Source organism: Octodon degus, unplaced genomic scaffold, assembly GCF_000260255.1.
Source record: "Octodon degus isolate 3935 unplaced genomic scaffold, OctDeg1.0 scaffold00104, whole genome shotgun sequence".
Lineage (NCBI taxonomy): Eukaryota > Metazoa > Chordata > Mammalia > Rodentia > Octodontidae > Octodon > Octodon degus.
The window spans coordinates 7193182-7206458 of record NW_004524680.1 but is presented as its reverse complement, the minus strand read 5'-3'; positions in this window follow the sequence as shown (position 1 = coordinate 7206458).

The window sequence follows — 13277 nt, the reverse complement described above, 5'->3', positions numbered from 1 at the left end:
CACACACACACACACACACACACACACAAATAAATAAACTCAGGCCCTTGCACTTGCCAGGGAAGTACTTATTCTACTGAGCCATCTCCCCAGCCCCATAGTTCTCTATAAAGAAACAGAACAAGCAACTTGGAAAGTAAGTTGGAAAAATTGTTTATTTTTGTACAGCATTTCTTTTTTTGTTGTTTTGTTGTTTTTGTTTGTTTGTTTTGGTACTGGGGATTCAACTCAGGACCTTGTGCTTGCCAGGCAGGTGCTTATGTGGCTGAGCTATCTCCCTGGCACCCAAATATTTGAGAAGGAGTATTTTTTCTGTTTGTTTGTTTTTGGGTACTTCAGGCTGCCTTAAGGGCAGGTCTGGTGCAGCTTCTGGAGCTGGGAATCAAACCGCCGTATTATGCACCTGACTGCATTTGCCCAAGCAGCGCTTCAAACAACTGAGCTATCCGGCAAAGCCCCCTGTACAGCATGTCCCAAGTGTATAATGTACAGTTTCCTTAGTTCACTATCCCAGTAGTCTACATAGGAGAGACGGCAGGGTCTATCATTCTGCATCTTTACCAATGTGAACACCCAGGCTGGGCAAGGAAGCCGTGAGAGCTTGCCACAGCACTATGACCACCAGGTGGGAGTCTTCAAGGTGAACTAGGGCTGACTCTGGGTGTAGTTATATGCTTCTTTACTACCTTTAATATTTCCCAAGCATCTTCTCTGAATATTTAAGCTACTCAGAATATACAAACACTTCCATCCTGAAAAGTACAGATTCCCAAAGTTGGAAGAAATCTGAAATGATCAGATCCAACCATCACCAGCTAGTGTGGGTCCTTAGGGGCATGGACTAGTTAGGTTCAGGCAGCCACCTGTTATCTGTGAAGCAAGTCTGTTACTACTATCAGCATTGTAGGTCTTGCTTTTTAAAAAGGAGGATGTGGACACAGGCCACCAAGATGAGAAAGACATCTACATGGAGCCCCCATGATTAAAGCCTGGTGGCTTTTTAAGACGAGAACAGACAGAAACACATATCCAAGCAGGCTCCCAAGTTCTGCTCTGTGGCACTCTGCCACCTCATGGCTCTGCCAATGAGGACATCACCAGATGAAGCCCTACTCTTGATACCTCCAGAATGAAGTCAAAATAAATGTCTTTTGTTCATAATTTACCCAATCTTTGGTTTTGTGTTATTAGCAAAAAACAGGCTAATCCAGCCCTCTTCTGGCTTATAGACTGTTAACTTCTTGTATTCTTGCAGTGGACAGAAAGCTAACTAGTTCTCTGGACTCCTTAGAAAACTTGATCCCACTGGTTAGGACAGAGAACTCGTGACCTACTTACCGCTGAGCAACACTTCTCTTTATACCATCACATAGAAAGTAGATTTCAATATATGAATGGGGGACTGGTGAGATGGCTCAGTGGTCTAAAGCGCCTACTTAGAACAAGCTTAGCAAAGCACAGTGACCGCGGTTCAATCCCCCAGCACCACATGTCAGCCAGCCCCGTCCCCTGGTGGGCTGAGTTGGCCACACACACACACACACACACACACACACACAATAAATAAATAAATTTTTAAAAAAAGAAAAAAAAATATATATATATATGAATGGGTGGAAACATTCCGTTTATAATAAGTGCTATTAGAAAATTCCCCAGTAAGCCAGCCAAAATCTGCTTCCCTGAAACATCCAGTTACGGGGATGGGGAGTCTAAAAGAATAGGACCAAGGCCCAAAGAGGCTTGGTGAGGTTATTATCACAGCCATAAGTTAAACGATGCATTTCTTTCCTTCTTTTGGTACTGGCGGTCAAACTCAGGACATTACACTTGTGAGGCAGACTCTTATGCCACTGTACTACCTCAGCCCTAAGTTAAAAGCACAGACTGGTGCCCCTACTCCATTGCTCCCTAACTACAAATTCTAATGCCTTCACCTAGAAATGGAAATAATGACTTCACAGTGCTGTTATTAGGCTTAAGAAAAATAAGATATGAGAAAGCCACCTAAGACAGTGAGCCAGCATAGTTTGAATAATTGTACTGCTGATTTCTGCTGGTCTATTGAAAGGAACAATTAATGCTTATTTTTGTTTTCTTCTTTTTAATTCTTAAAACTTTTTTGTTCTCACCAATTTTGCAAGTTTATATTTGGTAACCTGAACAACTAATTTGAAGATAGCTTTATGCAATACAGCAACCATTGTCAAAGTCCTATTACTTTGTTTAAAGAAATTTTGTATCATTTCTAATGTTTTGTGGTAGGTGTTTTTATACCATTTTGTACACTAAAAATAAAATGAAACAAAATAAAGGGGCCAGCAAGATAGCTCAGTGGACTAAGCACATGCTTAGGCAAGCACAGGGACTGGGGTTCGATGTCCTGTACCACATGCCAAGCCGGCCCCACCCCCAGGCTCACTGAGCCAGCCACCAAGACCAAGCATGGTGGCACACGCCTGATATCCCAGCACTGGGGAGGCTGAAAAGAGGAGGATCACTACGAGTCTCAGCTGCTTAGTGAGACACTGTACCAAATATATATATTTTTTTAAGAAAAAGAAATCAAAGTGCAACAAATTCTGACACCTGCTACCTATAGTTTTGGGATAAAGTGACTGCAACTGAGAGGATAAAATAAACGTGAAAACTAGGATTTTTTTTTCTCTTAAAGATAGGCTACTTCTCCAACTTTCTCATGCTGAGAGCGTAAGCTGCTACTCTCTCTTTTCCTTTGCCTAGATACAGACTTAAAAGTAATCCCTCTGTCCAAAAACAAGCTGTCCCTCTGGAAACAATGGGTAGATGCTGGCTCCAGTGTTCAGAGTGAACAACTTTTTCCTCCCCAGAGTCTCTTGGGTTCCTTGGGGAGCAATAAGTAATATAGACTTGAGCACCCTGTAACACAACTATGTATCTTTATTTGGGACATTTCCAAATTATGACTTGTTTTGACTGAAGTTGTTCTGGTTCGGTGACACAATCACTCCACCTTGGACAAAAGGCACCATCTCTAGGGGTTTTGAGTTCCCACGGTACTATAAAGGATTTCTTACTCTGCAATGTGGTAAGCGTCTCATGATGTGAAGTCAGCTAGGATGCTTGTCCACGGTGCTATCTCGCCTGATGTTTGCAGTTCACAGAGTACAAACTGAGTTTGTAGTTCCTTAAGGAAGGAAGAGACCTTTTTATTAAACTACATTTACTTAGCACTACTAAGCAGTGGTTACTTAATTAGACCTTCACGTCTGTTCTCTCATAATAACAGTGATGGTAGTCACTATTTATGGACCTCCAACCCAGCGTGTAATAAGCGATATGCTTGTCACAAATATCTTACATAATCCTCATACTAACTCTATAAGGCAAGTTGTTCAGATTTAAGGAGCAACAACACTCCTTTTTTTCTTTTTCTCAGTGTCGAACAATTGAGTAAGACATAAAACCAGACCATGAAAATTAAAATTACAATGAAGCTCAAATTAAACCCCAATATGAATGCTTAAGCTCATTTTAAAACACAGGCACTCTGGAAAACAGCTAGCCTATTCTCTTAGAGGTGAAAGGCAAGGGACCAAAGACTTCAGTGGAGATTAAGCGTCTAGCCAGGATGTCCAGACTTGCAGGGTGGATCCACCCGATAGGGTTTCTGGAGTGAGGGAGGCTGAATGTCCCCTCCTTAGCAAGAACTCTACACTTGAGAGGGGGAAGGAGAGGACACTAAACTCTCGAAACTGGTGCTTTTCATCTCTGAACCCGAGTGCCCAGCCCATACTCAGAGTAGTACACCTACTCTCAGGGAACATTCAGTGAATCAATTCGCTCCATAAATGAACCACTGAAGAAACACAGGACCGCTACCAGCGTCCGCGGGTGGGGCTTCCAGCTGGCCAATCAACGGCTTCGCTCTCCGACCCACCCACCCACCCGAGGCCACGCCCCCACTTCGCCCTCCAGGTTCCCGCCAGCTGCATGGAAATCCCGGAACGGTGGATTACCCCCACTAAGGCGCCCTGGGCGGGAGTGCGCATGCTCCATGCGCTCTGTACATTAGTACCATTTTCCCTCCGCGCCTAGGCCGATTTTAAAGACATTGGTTAAGGAGGCGGAAGCTAAACTCCCCCTACCCCCGAGGAAAGCTCCTATCACTGAACCGAAGACTCGTTTTAGCCAGCCCTTTCCCAACACTGCCCCGCCTCGACGTTCCCGCTCCCTATTGGAACTCTTTTTCAACAAGACCGGGGAAAAAAATAAGGTAGAGATCGGAAGTGACACGCGAGCGCGAGCGGAAGAAGAGAGGCCCGGCCCCTGTTGCCTAGGAAACCGAGCTCTCAACGCGAGCTTGGCGGGCTGCACCACTCCTTTGGCCTTGCTCCCGGCGGTGGGAGGGTGCCTTGGGGCGTGCCTTTGTGCGCTCAGTGATTCACCCAGAAACGTGTGCTGAGCCTGGCTGTGTTCCAGAGGTTGTGGAAGCGGATCGTGGAAGGGGACTGCGTCCTGCCCAGATCGCATCCCTGGCCCGGTGCCTACCCCCTCCCCCGGCGGCCAGTCCCTCGGGTCCAGCTCCCCGGACTCCGCACACCCACGACTCTGCTCGTTTCCTTTCCTTGAGTCCCTGTACTTTGTTTTCTCCACCCCGCGCTCCTCGACGTCCTCCCGATTCCATCTTCCCAGGCAGCCAGGCTCTGACGCGTGACGGTGGCGTTGCGCTGTCTTCTTTCCATTTTGCCGCACTTCCTCTTTTTTGTTGTTGTTGAAAAGAGTATATTCATTGATTGCATAATAATTAACTCATTTCTAAAGTGATCAATTCTTTATTATCAATGGTCTTTATATGTACTTTGAAACAAACAGCAGTAATTGTAAATACACCCTCCATCCATATTCACTCTTTAAATTTTGCTTCATTTGCTTTATTGTGTCTGCATTTTATCAGCAATGTTCATTATGAGAAAAATGTTTCCTTAAAGTTATGAACAGCTAGTTAGAACAGCTAATGCTTATTTTCATCAATGTGTGGCGGCCACGTGTAGAAACAAAGAGGTTGTAGAAGTAAGTAATACTAGATCCAAAATGAGAGAAAATAGTCTTTTTCGTTTCAAAGTAAATTTTAGCAAAGATTCACAAAATAAAAAATCCAGACAAGGATTGCATATGAGACGCCGCAATTCCATGTGTCACCACCAGGTGTCACAAGAGACTAGCAGCTATTGTAAAATCTGGGCTGAGTAAGGATGTAATTGCCCCAATTGACTCCGAAACTTGTTATTTTGTTGCTTTCTCAGAGGATCCTAGGTTGAGTTCTGAGTAAATTCAGAGAGGAAGCTGAGGAATAATTCACAAGAGAAGGTGAACTGAGCTGGCAGTTGCTTAAATCTTGGGTAATTTAAGAATTCAAGTTACAATATTATACTATGTTCTATTATACCATACCTTATATGTAAATTATTATAATTAAATTTTTGCTGTATATATATTGAGTATATTATATTGTAATTCAAATGCTATTTATTGTTCTGTGTACTTTTTGTGTGTCAAATATTGCAACATTAAAGCAAAAATGTATTTTTTTTATTGTTTTGTATTTTAGGGAAGGGTCTACAAGGTGTTCAGAGTCTCATTACTAGATGGGACTGGTAGTGATTCTTCTGTTTAAAGCTTCCCAAGTGCTGAGATTACAGGCGTGCACCACCATGCCTAATCTCAGTCACATTCTCAGGGCGCCCCAGGGGCAGGCCTGGCACGGTAGGCCTGGGGATCAAACCCCCAGCCCCTGAGCCTGCTTGCAGGCACTTTAATCCACTGAGCTATTTGGCTGGCCCTTAAAGCAAAATTTTAAAAGTACAAACCCAGACACAAGCCATAATATGTTCCCATTTTCCTATTCACGGGCATTTATATTTTTCCTCTGTGTGACAATTAAAAATGAAGCCATTGTGGACATTTGCAAATGTACGTTTTTATTTCTCTGGGTAAGCACCCACAAGGGTAGTTCCTGGGTTATGTGGTAAATATGTGTGTGTGGTGGATGGAAATTACCAAACCTTGCTCTCAGAGATTTATACCATTTACCTTCCCCACTAGTGATGTATAACACTCTCAAAAGAGCAATCAGGCTCACTCAACATTGTAAACAACTGGGACACTAGGTAAGGGAAGGCAAGAGTATCGTTTGCAGAAACTGGACAACAGGTAGCTCAGGTCTCTTCCCTGACATGGACAAAGTAACCAAGGTGAGTTCTAAGGTCCCTGCCTCTTCATTCTGAAGTTCCACCTGATCCATATTACACAAGTCCCTTACTGAAAGACAGCAGTGTAACTCAGTTAAGGAGGACAGAACCAGGGAAAGCTAAGCCACAAAACTGTCTGAGCCTCTAGGGTCACTGCTAAGATATGCATGCATGAGTCTGACCCAACCAGTAGATCAAGTCTTTGAGAACACATATAGGTAGACCAGGGCAGGATTACAGACATGGGAAAAATAGGGTTGACAGCCAGCAAGTGCTCAAGCCAGCCAAGTTCACGAATGAATTTTGTGCAAATTCTCCAGCCATGGCTGAGCCTTTAGATGACCACAGCCCTCGTCCGTACCTTACTGCAGCCTCAAGTGAGAGCCTGGGGCAGAATCACTGTGCTCTGTGACTCCCTAGTTCCTATCCTTCCAAAGATCTAGGTTTGGGAGTAATCAGTTATGCAATAATAGGCAAGAGACACTGAAGGATGACATGAGGAAAATAAAAAGGCAAACCATACACTAAGGGAAAATGTGTGTAATACACATATCTGATGACGGATTTCCAATAGACTGAAATCCGAAGAACTTCTAGAATCCAATAGCAGGAAAGAAAACCATAAATTAGCGCGTAGATAGTAGGCAAAATATTCAAATGGTCATCACACATGTGTGTATACTCACACACAAACACACAAAGATACAGGGATAACAAATACATTTTTAAATCTTGGGGCTCAGGGTATGTAGCTCAATGGTAGAGTACTTGGCTAGCATGTATGATGTCTTAGATTGCATTCCAAATACTTGAAAAACAAGCAAAAACAAAACCCTTAACTGTAGGAGTCCCCTCCAGGTTCTCCTCTCAGTCCAAGAAGTCATTTTTTGTAATGCCAAAGATATACTATTGGAATCCCACCAAGTTAATTCCAATCTATCACTCCCAGTGCAACCCATGGCAAAAGTAAAGACACTGAAATATATTTATAATTATTGGGGAGCCAAGGGGCCCTAAGTCCAGCCATTAAGATGGCTTTCTGGAACAAAGAGGCTAACCCAGGGCCGCACTTGGGTTTTATTCAGTGGAGGAGTGGCTTGAGGAGGAATGACTGAGAATTGTGGGAAGCAGGTAGGTACTGTGAGCTGAGCTAGGTAGGAGGTCTACATTTACCTCTGCCATATGCAGAGAGAATATGCAGAGAAAGTAATCTGCATTATGCTATTGAGATAGTATCCAATGTTTTGGGGGGCTGGTGCTCCAGCTCTGATGTAATCTTTCAAGCCCCAGGAAGTCATAGCCTCTGTCTCGAGGCTCGATCCCAGCTGGCAGCGCAGCGCATTGGCTCCTAGTCCTGTCTCGACATCCTAGTCCTGTCTCGACGTCCTAGTCCTGTCTTAACGTGGCTCACAATAAAGAGCAGCAGGTGTAGGTTATGAGGGAAACACACATGCCACCTTCAAAGACTATCATCAGCACCTCAGCTAGACCAAAACACATTGCTTAAGGCCAATTGAAAGGATAAAGAGAAGTCCTAGCCAGCTCTGTACATATCAGTATGGGTCAGGCTCAGTCAAAATGGAGACAATCACCCTTCTTTCAAGGAGAGCTGCCCAGGTGGTCCTTCATACTTACCATTATCGGTCTCGCAGGCTAGGGATGTAGTGCAATGGTAGAGTTCTTGTCTGGCCTATACAAAGCCCTGGGTTCACTCTTCACCCTGCAAAGAAAAGTGCAGTGGAAAGGAGCATTTCCTCAAGCAGACTGTAGTTTTGTTGATGGTTTTTTTTTTTTTTTTTTTTTTGTGGCTTTTTTTTTTCTAGTTATTCCAAGTTTAAGAAAAATAATACACCAAATTTACTGGCTTATTATTTGGTGGTAATTTTTGTGTGTGTGTGTGTGTGTTTTGTGGAACTGGGGATTGAACTCAGGTCCTTGTGCTTGCCAGGCAAGCGCTTATTCTACTGAGCCATGTCCCCAGCGCCAGCCATCTCCCCGCCCTTCAAGCAGAGTGTAGTAGGCTTCTCTCTGTTCACTTTCCACCATGCCTTGGTCTCTATCCTTGCCAGTCTTGTGCAGTCTTAGCAAGAATTCCATGTCTTTGATAGGTGATCATCCCAGCCTGCTTTCAGAAACAATCCTGTTAAGGTGACTTAAAAAGAATCCTCTCACCCTTACTGTCTCCATCTAGTAACTTTTTGTGCCCCTGGCCCGTCCCCTACCAATCCTCAGTGTTTAGATCTCTCCCCTCTATGAAGTAATCTTGGCACCTATTACGTTAGTTCTGGATAAATTCTTCTCTGCCACTTTCAGAAGTACTAGAATAATTCTTCATTTAACAATTAGATAACTCTATACATTTATTTGGGTATAAATAAATAACACTTAATCCTTAACACTGAAAGGATTAAGCATACAAAGGGCTAGCAAAGATAAAAGGAATTGAGACTTATACAGTGCTAGTGGGCAGGTAAAATGGTACAAATCCCTGAGAGCAAGGTTTGGCAATTTCCACCCACCACACCCATATTTACCACATAACCCAGTAACTACCCTTGTAGGTGCTTACCCAGAGAAACAAAAACATACATCCTCAAATGTCCAAAGTGGCTTCATTTTTAATTGTCACAAAGAGGAAAAATATAAATGCCTGTGATTAGGAAAATGGGAATATGTTATGGTTTGTGTCTGGGTGTGCCTCCAAAGCCTTATACGGTCATGGTGGGTGGGCTTTTCAGAGGCTGCTGAATCTAGAGTTCATGATTGATTCCCACGGTTCAATGCTGGGATTAAGGGTGTAAGTGGTACACCCACTTTAGGGCAGGTAGCCTGCATACAACATAGGGACAAAGAGTCTTGTCTCTCCCTCATTACTTTTGCTGTCTTTCCACTGCCATGAACAGTTGTCGCATCTACCATACACCACCCTGCCTGGAGCTAGCTGATTATAGACTGAATCATGTGCAAACTGTGAGCTAAATAAACCTTTCCCCTTTTAGCTTTGGGCATTGGGTATTTTGTCTCAGCAATGAGATAAAAGTAACAAAGACAATATCATACAAGAAAAAGGAACAGAATCCTGACATGTGCTGTGGTATGGATGAATCTCATAGGTGAATAGAAGAAATCTGACATTGAAAAGTTCATGACTCCACAACATGAAACTCTAGAGAAGACTATCCTCATCTATGCTGACAGGAAGATCAAGAGGCCCACATTCAAGCTGACTGGGAAAGAGCACAGGAGCATTATAAGAGTGGTGGGAATCCCTATACCTTATTGAATTATACACACAATGGGTGTTTTTCATTCTACATAATACATCGGGGGTTGGGGGTATAGTTCAGTATAGACCACTTGCCTATCATGTGCAAGGTCCTTGGTTCAAGCCTGAGTATTGGAAAATAACAATAACAATAATGCATTTGATAAAGCTGACGATGAATTTAACTCCTTAGTAGAAGAAACAGCAAGATAATAAAGTTGTCTGAGTAGATATTAAAAGAGAAAAGCACACCTTGGGGCCAGAGAGACAGGAATAAAGCTGTAAAAACAAAACAAAACAAAGCTGTGCACTTTGGCTGGAATCTTCTTTCCATCTCTAAAAAACTAAGTTCGATTGCCCTGAGAGAGCTCAAGAGGAATTTGTTGACCCATATCAGACTCCCTCTTACAACTCTGTGAAACTCCCTAGTGACCTCACCATAGAGAACCAACCCTCCACAATGCTCCCTCCGCAGGGCTCTGAAAGAAAGCACAGTCATTCTTCGCTTCATTTCTAAGTTTTGCATAATGTTTTCTTACAATTAGAATGTTTGGGCCAGCCAGATAACTCAGCAGATTAAGCACCTGCTTTGGCAGACACACCAGCTGGGGTTAGATCCCCGGTGAGCCAGCCTCATCCCCTGCGTTGAGAGCGCAGTTGAGATTGGGAGCAGTGGCTCGTGCTTGGGAGGCTGAAAACAGGAAGATGGCTAAGTCCAATCTCTGTAGTGGGACCCTGTAGACCCTATACTAAAAACATAAAAAAGAAAAGAAGAGATAGAATTTTTGAGATACATGAAAAGCACACAGGGGGAAAAAATTAATCTTCTATTAAAGGCTTTCTCATTGTCCTCAGAAATGAGAAAGAGCTTGAGAGTGCTTTTGCCTGCCTACACCTCAGCTGGTACCTTGGTTACCTATTCTGGGTTACCTCAGTGAGGAAGAGGTCAAGTTTCCTATTGCTTTGGAAAGATCAGTGTTTCCTCTCCACACTCTGATTTTTTTATGGCCTTTATTATTTATTACATTAGAATTGGGAATGTTTTGGTAAATATGACACACCCCCAAAAATCACAAAAGAAATTGACAAATTCAGCAGCAAATTATATGGAAATTGAAAGTATTTATGAGTGATATGCTACAATGTTTGGAAGGTGCTTTAAAATATATCAACAATAGCCAACCATGGTGGTGCACACCTGTAACCCCAGCACTCAGGAGGCTGAGGCAGGAGGGTTGTTGGAGGTTCAAGACTAGCCTGGGCTACAAAGTGAGCTCAAGGCCAGCCTGAACTGCATAGTGAGAACCTGTCTCAAAAATATAAAATTAGGGTTTGCAGAGACAGCTACGTGGTCTGCACGCCAGCCTGGAAAGCGCAAGAACCTGAATTCGATTCCCAGTACCACATACAGTGCTGACCCAGCACTGAGCCAGCTACTGCTAGCCAGCCATTGAAATGGACATGTTGGTGCATACCTGTAATCCCAGAGCTCGGGAGACTGAAATAGAAGGATCACTAAGAGTCTGAGCTGTATAACGAGACCCTGAACCAAATAAAATCATAAATAAATAGAAGATAAAAATAAATAAATAAAATAAATAATAAAGTATTTCAACAAGCCAGTCCAGGAGGAGTAACTGTAGACCCAATGACTGAAGACGGAGGCAAAAAGATTGGTCTTCATTGTTGTTTTTATGTTTTTGAGACAAGCTCTTGCTGTTATTCAGGCTGGCCTCAAATTCAGAGCAATACAAAAGAATCATTTGAAAGGGCCAGCCAGATAGCTCAGAGGATTAAAGTGACTGCTTAGGCAGACACAGCAGCCGGGGTTCGATCCCTGGTGTGCCATGCCAGCCCCGCCCCACAGTGCACTGAATGCGATTGAGACTGGTTGTGGTGGCATATGCCTGTAAACCCAGCGCTTGGGAGGCTGAAAACAGGAGAATCGCTACCAGTCGGATCTACATAGTGAGACCCTGTAGACCCTATACTAAATTTAAAAAAAAAAAAAGAATCACTTGAGCCTGTGAGTTTACATGAACCCTGGGCAACATAATGAGACCCTCTTCCTGCAAACCTAACAAATGATAAAATACTCTAGCAAAAAAATTGTGAGAGTTGCATGGCTGGCAAACTGGTAACCACTAGGGCCAAGTGTTAGGGCACCATTATCCATTTTGCTGAATTCTCTACTTTTGTGTGTTTCAAAAATCCACTAAAATGCATGAAAATTCCACAGAAACACATCTAACAAAAGAGGTGCATACAGAACTATAACAGACATGGAAAATCAATAATAAGATAATCAATTAAAAAAACTTGACAAATAAAAATAGAAACTTCAAAAGGATTTCATAGGTGGCCAGTGAGTGCGTGATAATGTGCTCGTCACATCTTTAGGCATCAAAGAAATCCAAATCAAAACCACAGCATCAGGGGCTGGGAGTACAGCTCAGTGGTGCAGCTTATGCTTACGCAGTCAGGGTTCTGCATTATATTCCCCACTGACACAGGGGAGTTACACACCCAACCAGAAAGCTAACTGGGCCCAGTTCATGTTCTTTAGAACTAAAGAAAGAATTTTAGGAACAATGGCGGTTAAGAGAAGAATACATTTTGATAGGTTCTAGCCTTAGTATGAACTGCTGAATTATTACGGTGGTTATCCAATATGGCTGAAGCCCTTAAAACAACAGCTTCTCTTCCCAGAGACCACCTCCTTGCTTCTTCTCCAACTCAGCCTAGGCTGCAGTTTCCTTTCACCTCAGCTCTTCAGGTATATCTAAACATTGCCCTCAAGCCCCACCCCTGGCAAAGGCCATAAAAGCATCAGCCTCCCTTTGTTCCAATCCAGAGAATTCCTTATCTTCCCAAATTCTCTCCTGTCCTCCAAGATAATGAAGCCACTTTCCCTTTATAATAAAGCCCCTTTCCCTTTTGCCTGTTTCTCTGTCAAAACCCATCATATTTATTGGGGGAAAAAAGCTCCTGTCGGAAGAACAGAAGGGGGGACCCCAGCAGGTTGCCCCCGAGTCTGTCTTTTCCAGGGATTTTTATAGAGCAAAACCACGTAGTGAGGTGGGTCTAAGATGGAGAACATGGGAACTTGCTAGGTGGACATGAGGCGGGACAAAACTATGGTCAGCCAATAAGATTACAAGCACAACTGCTCAGGTAAAATTGATTAAATCCAGGATCAAATGGGGAAACAATGGGGCTGGGGAGATGGTTCAGTTGAATAAGCACTTCCCTGGCAAGTACAAGGGCCTGAGTTCAATCCCCAGTTTGGGGGGGAAGGGAACAATCAAGTAGCTTTTCCTGGTAGAGGACTGAGTTAGCTACTCTTCCAGGCATCCTCAAGGTGAGAAATGTATTTAGAATATCAGTCCCTGATGTCTACCCTTAGGGAAGTATGCACTTGTTTGATCTTTTATCTTGAGGTCTGGCCCACAGCAAGGGTGTCTGTCTCACCCAAAGTTGTAAAGTTATTTTGTCTTCTACACTGTCTCCTTGAGGGCCAGTCTTGTTTGGCTGCCTGTAATATTTGTATCTAACACCACCTCCAAACACAACACAAAGTGGTACAGTACATAGCCACAATAATGGCTAAGATTAAAAAACTACCATCACCAAATATTAGGGTGAAATTGGAATTCTCATCCATTGTTGGTGGGAATGAATGTAAAATGTTAAAGTACTCTGGTATAAGGCTTGACAAAAAATTAAACAAACACTTACCTTTTTTTTTTTTTTTTTTTGGTGGAACCAGGGATTGAACTCAG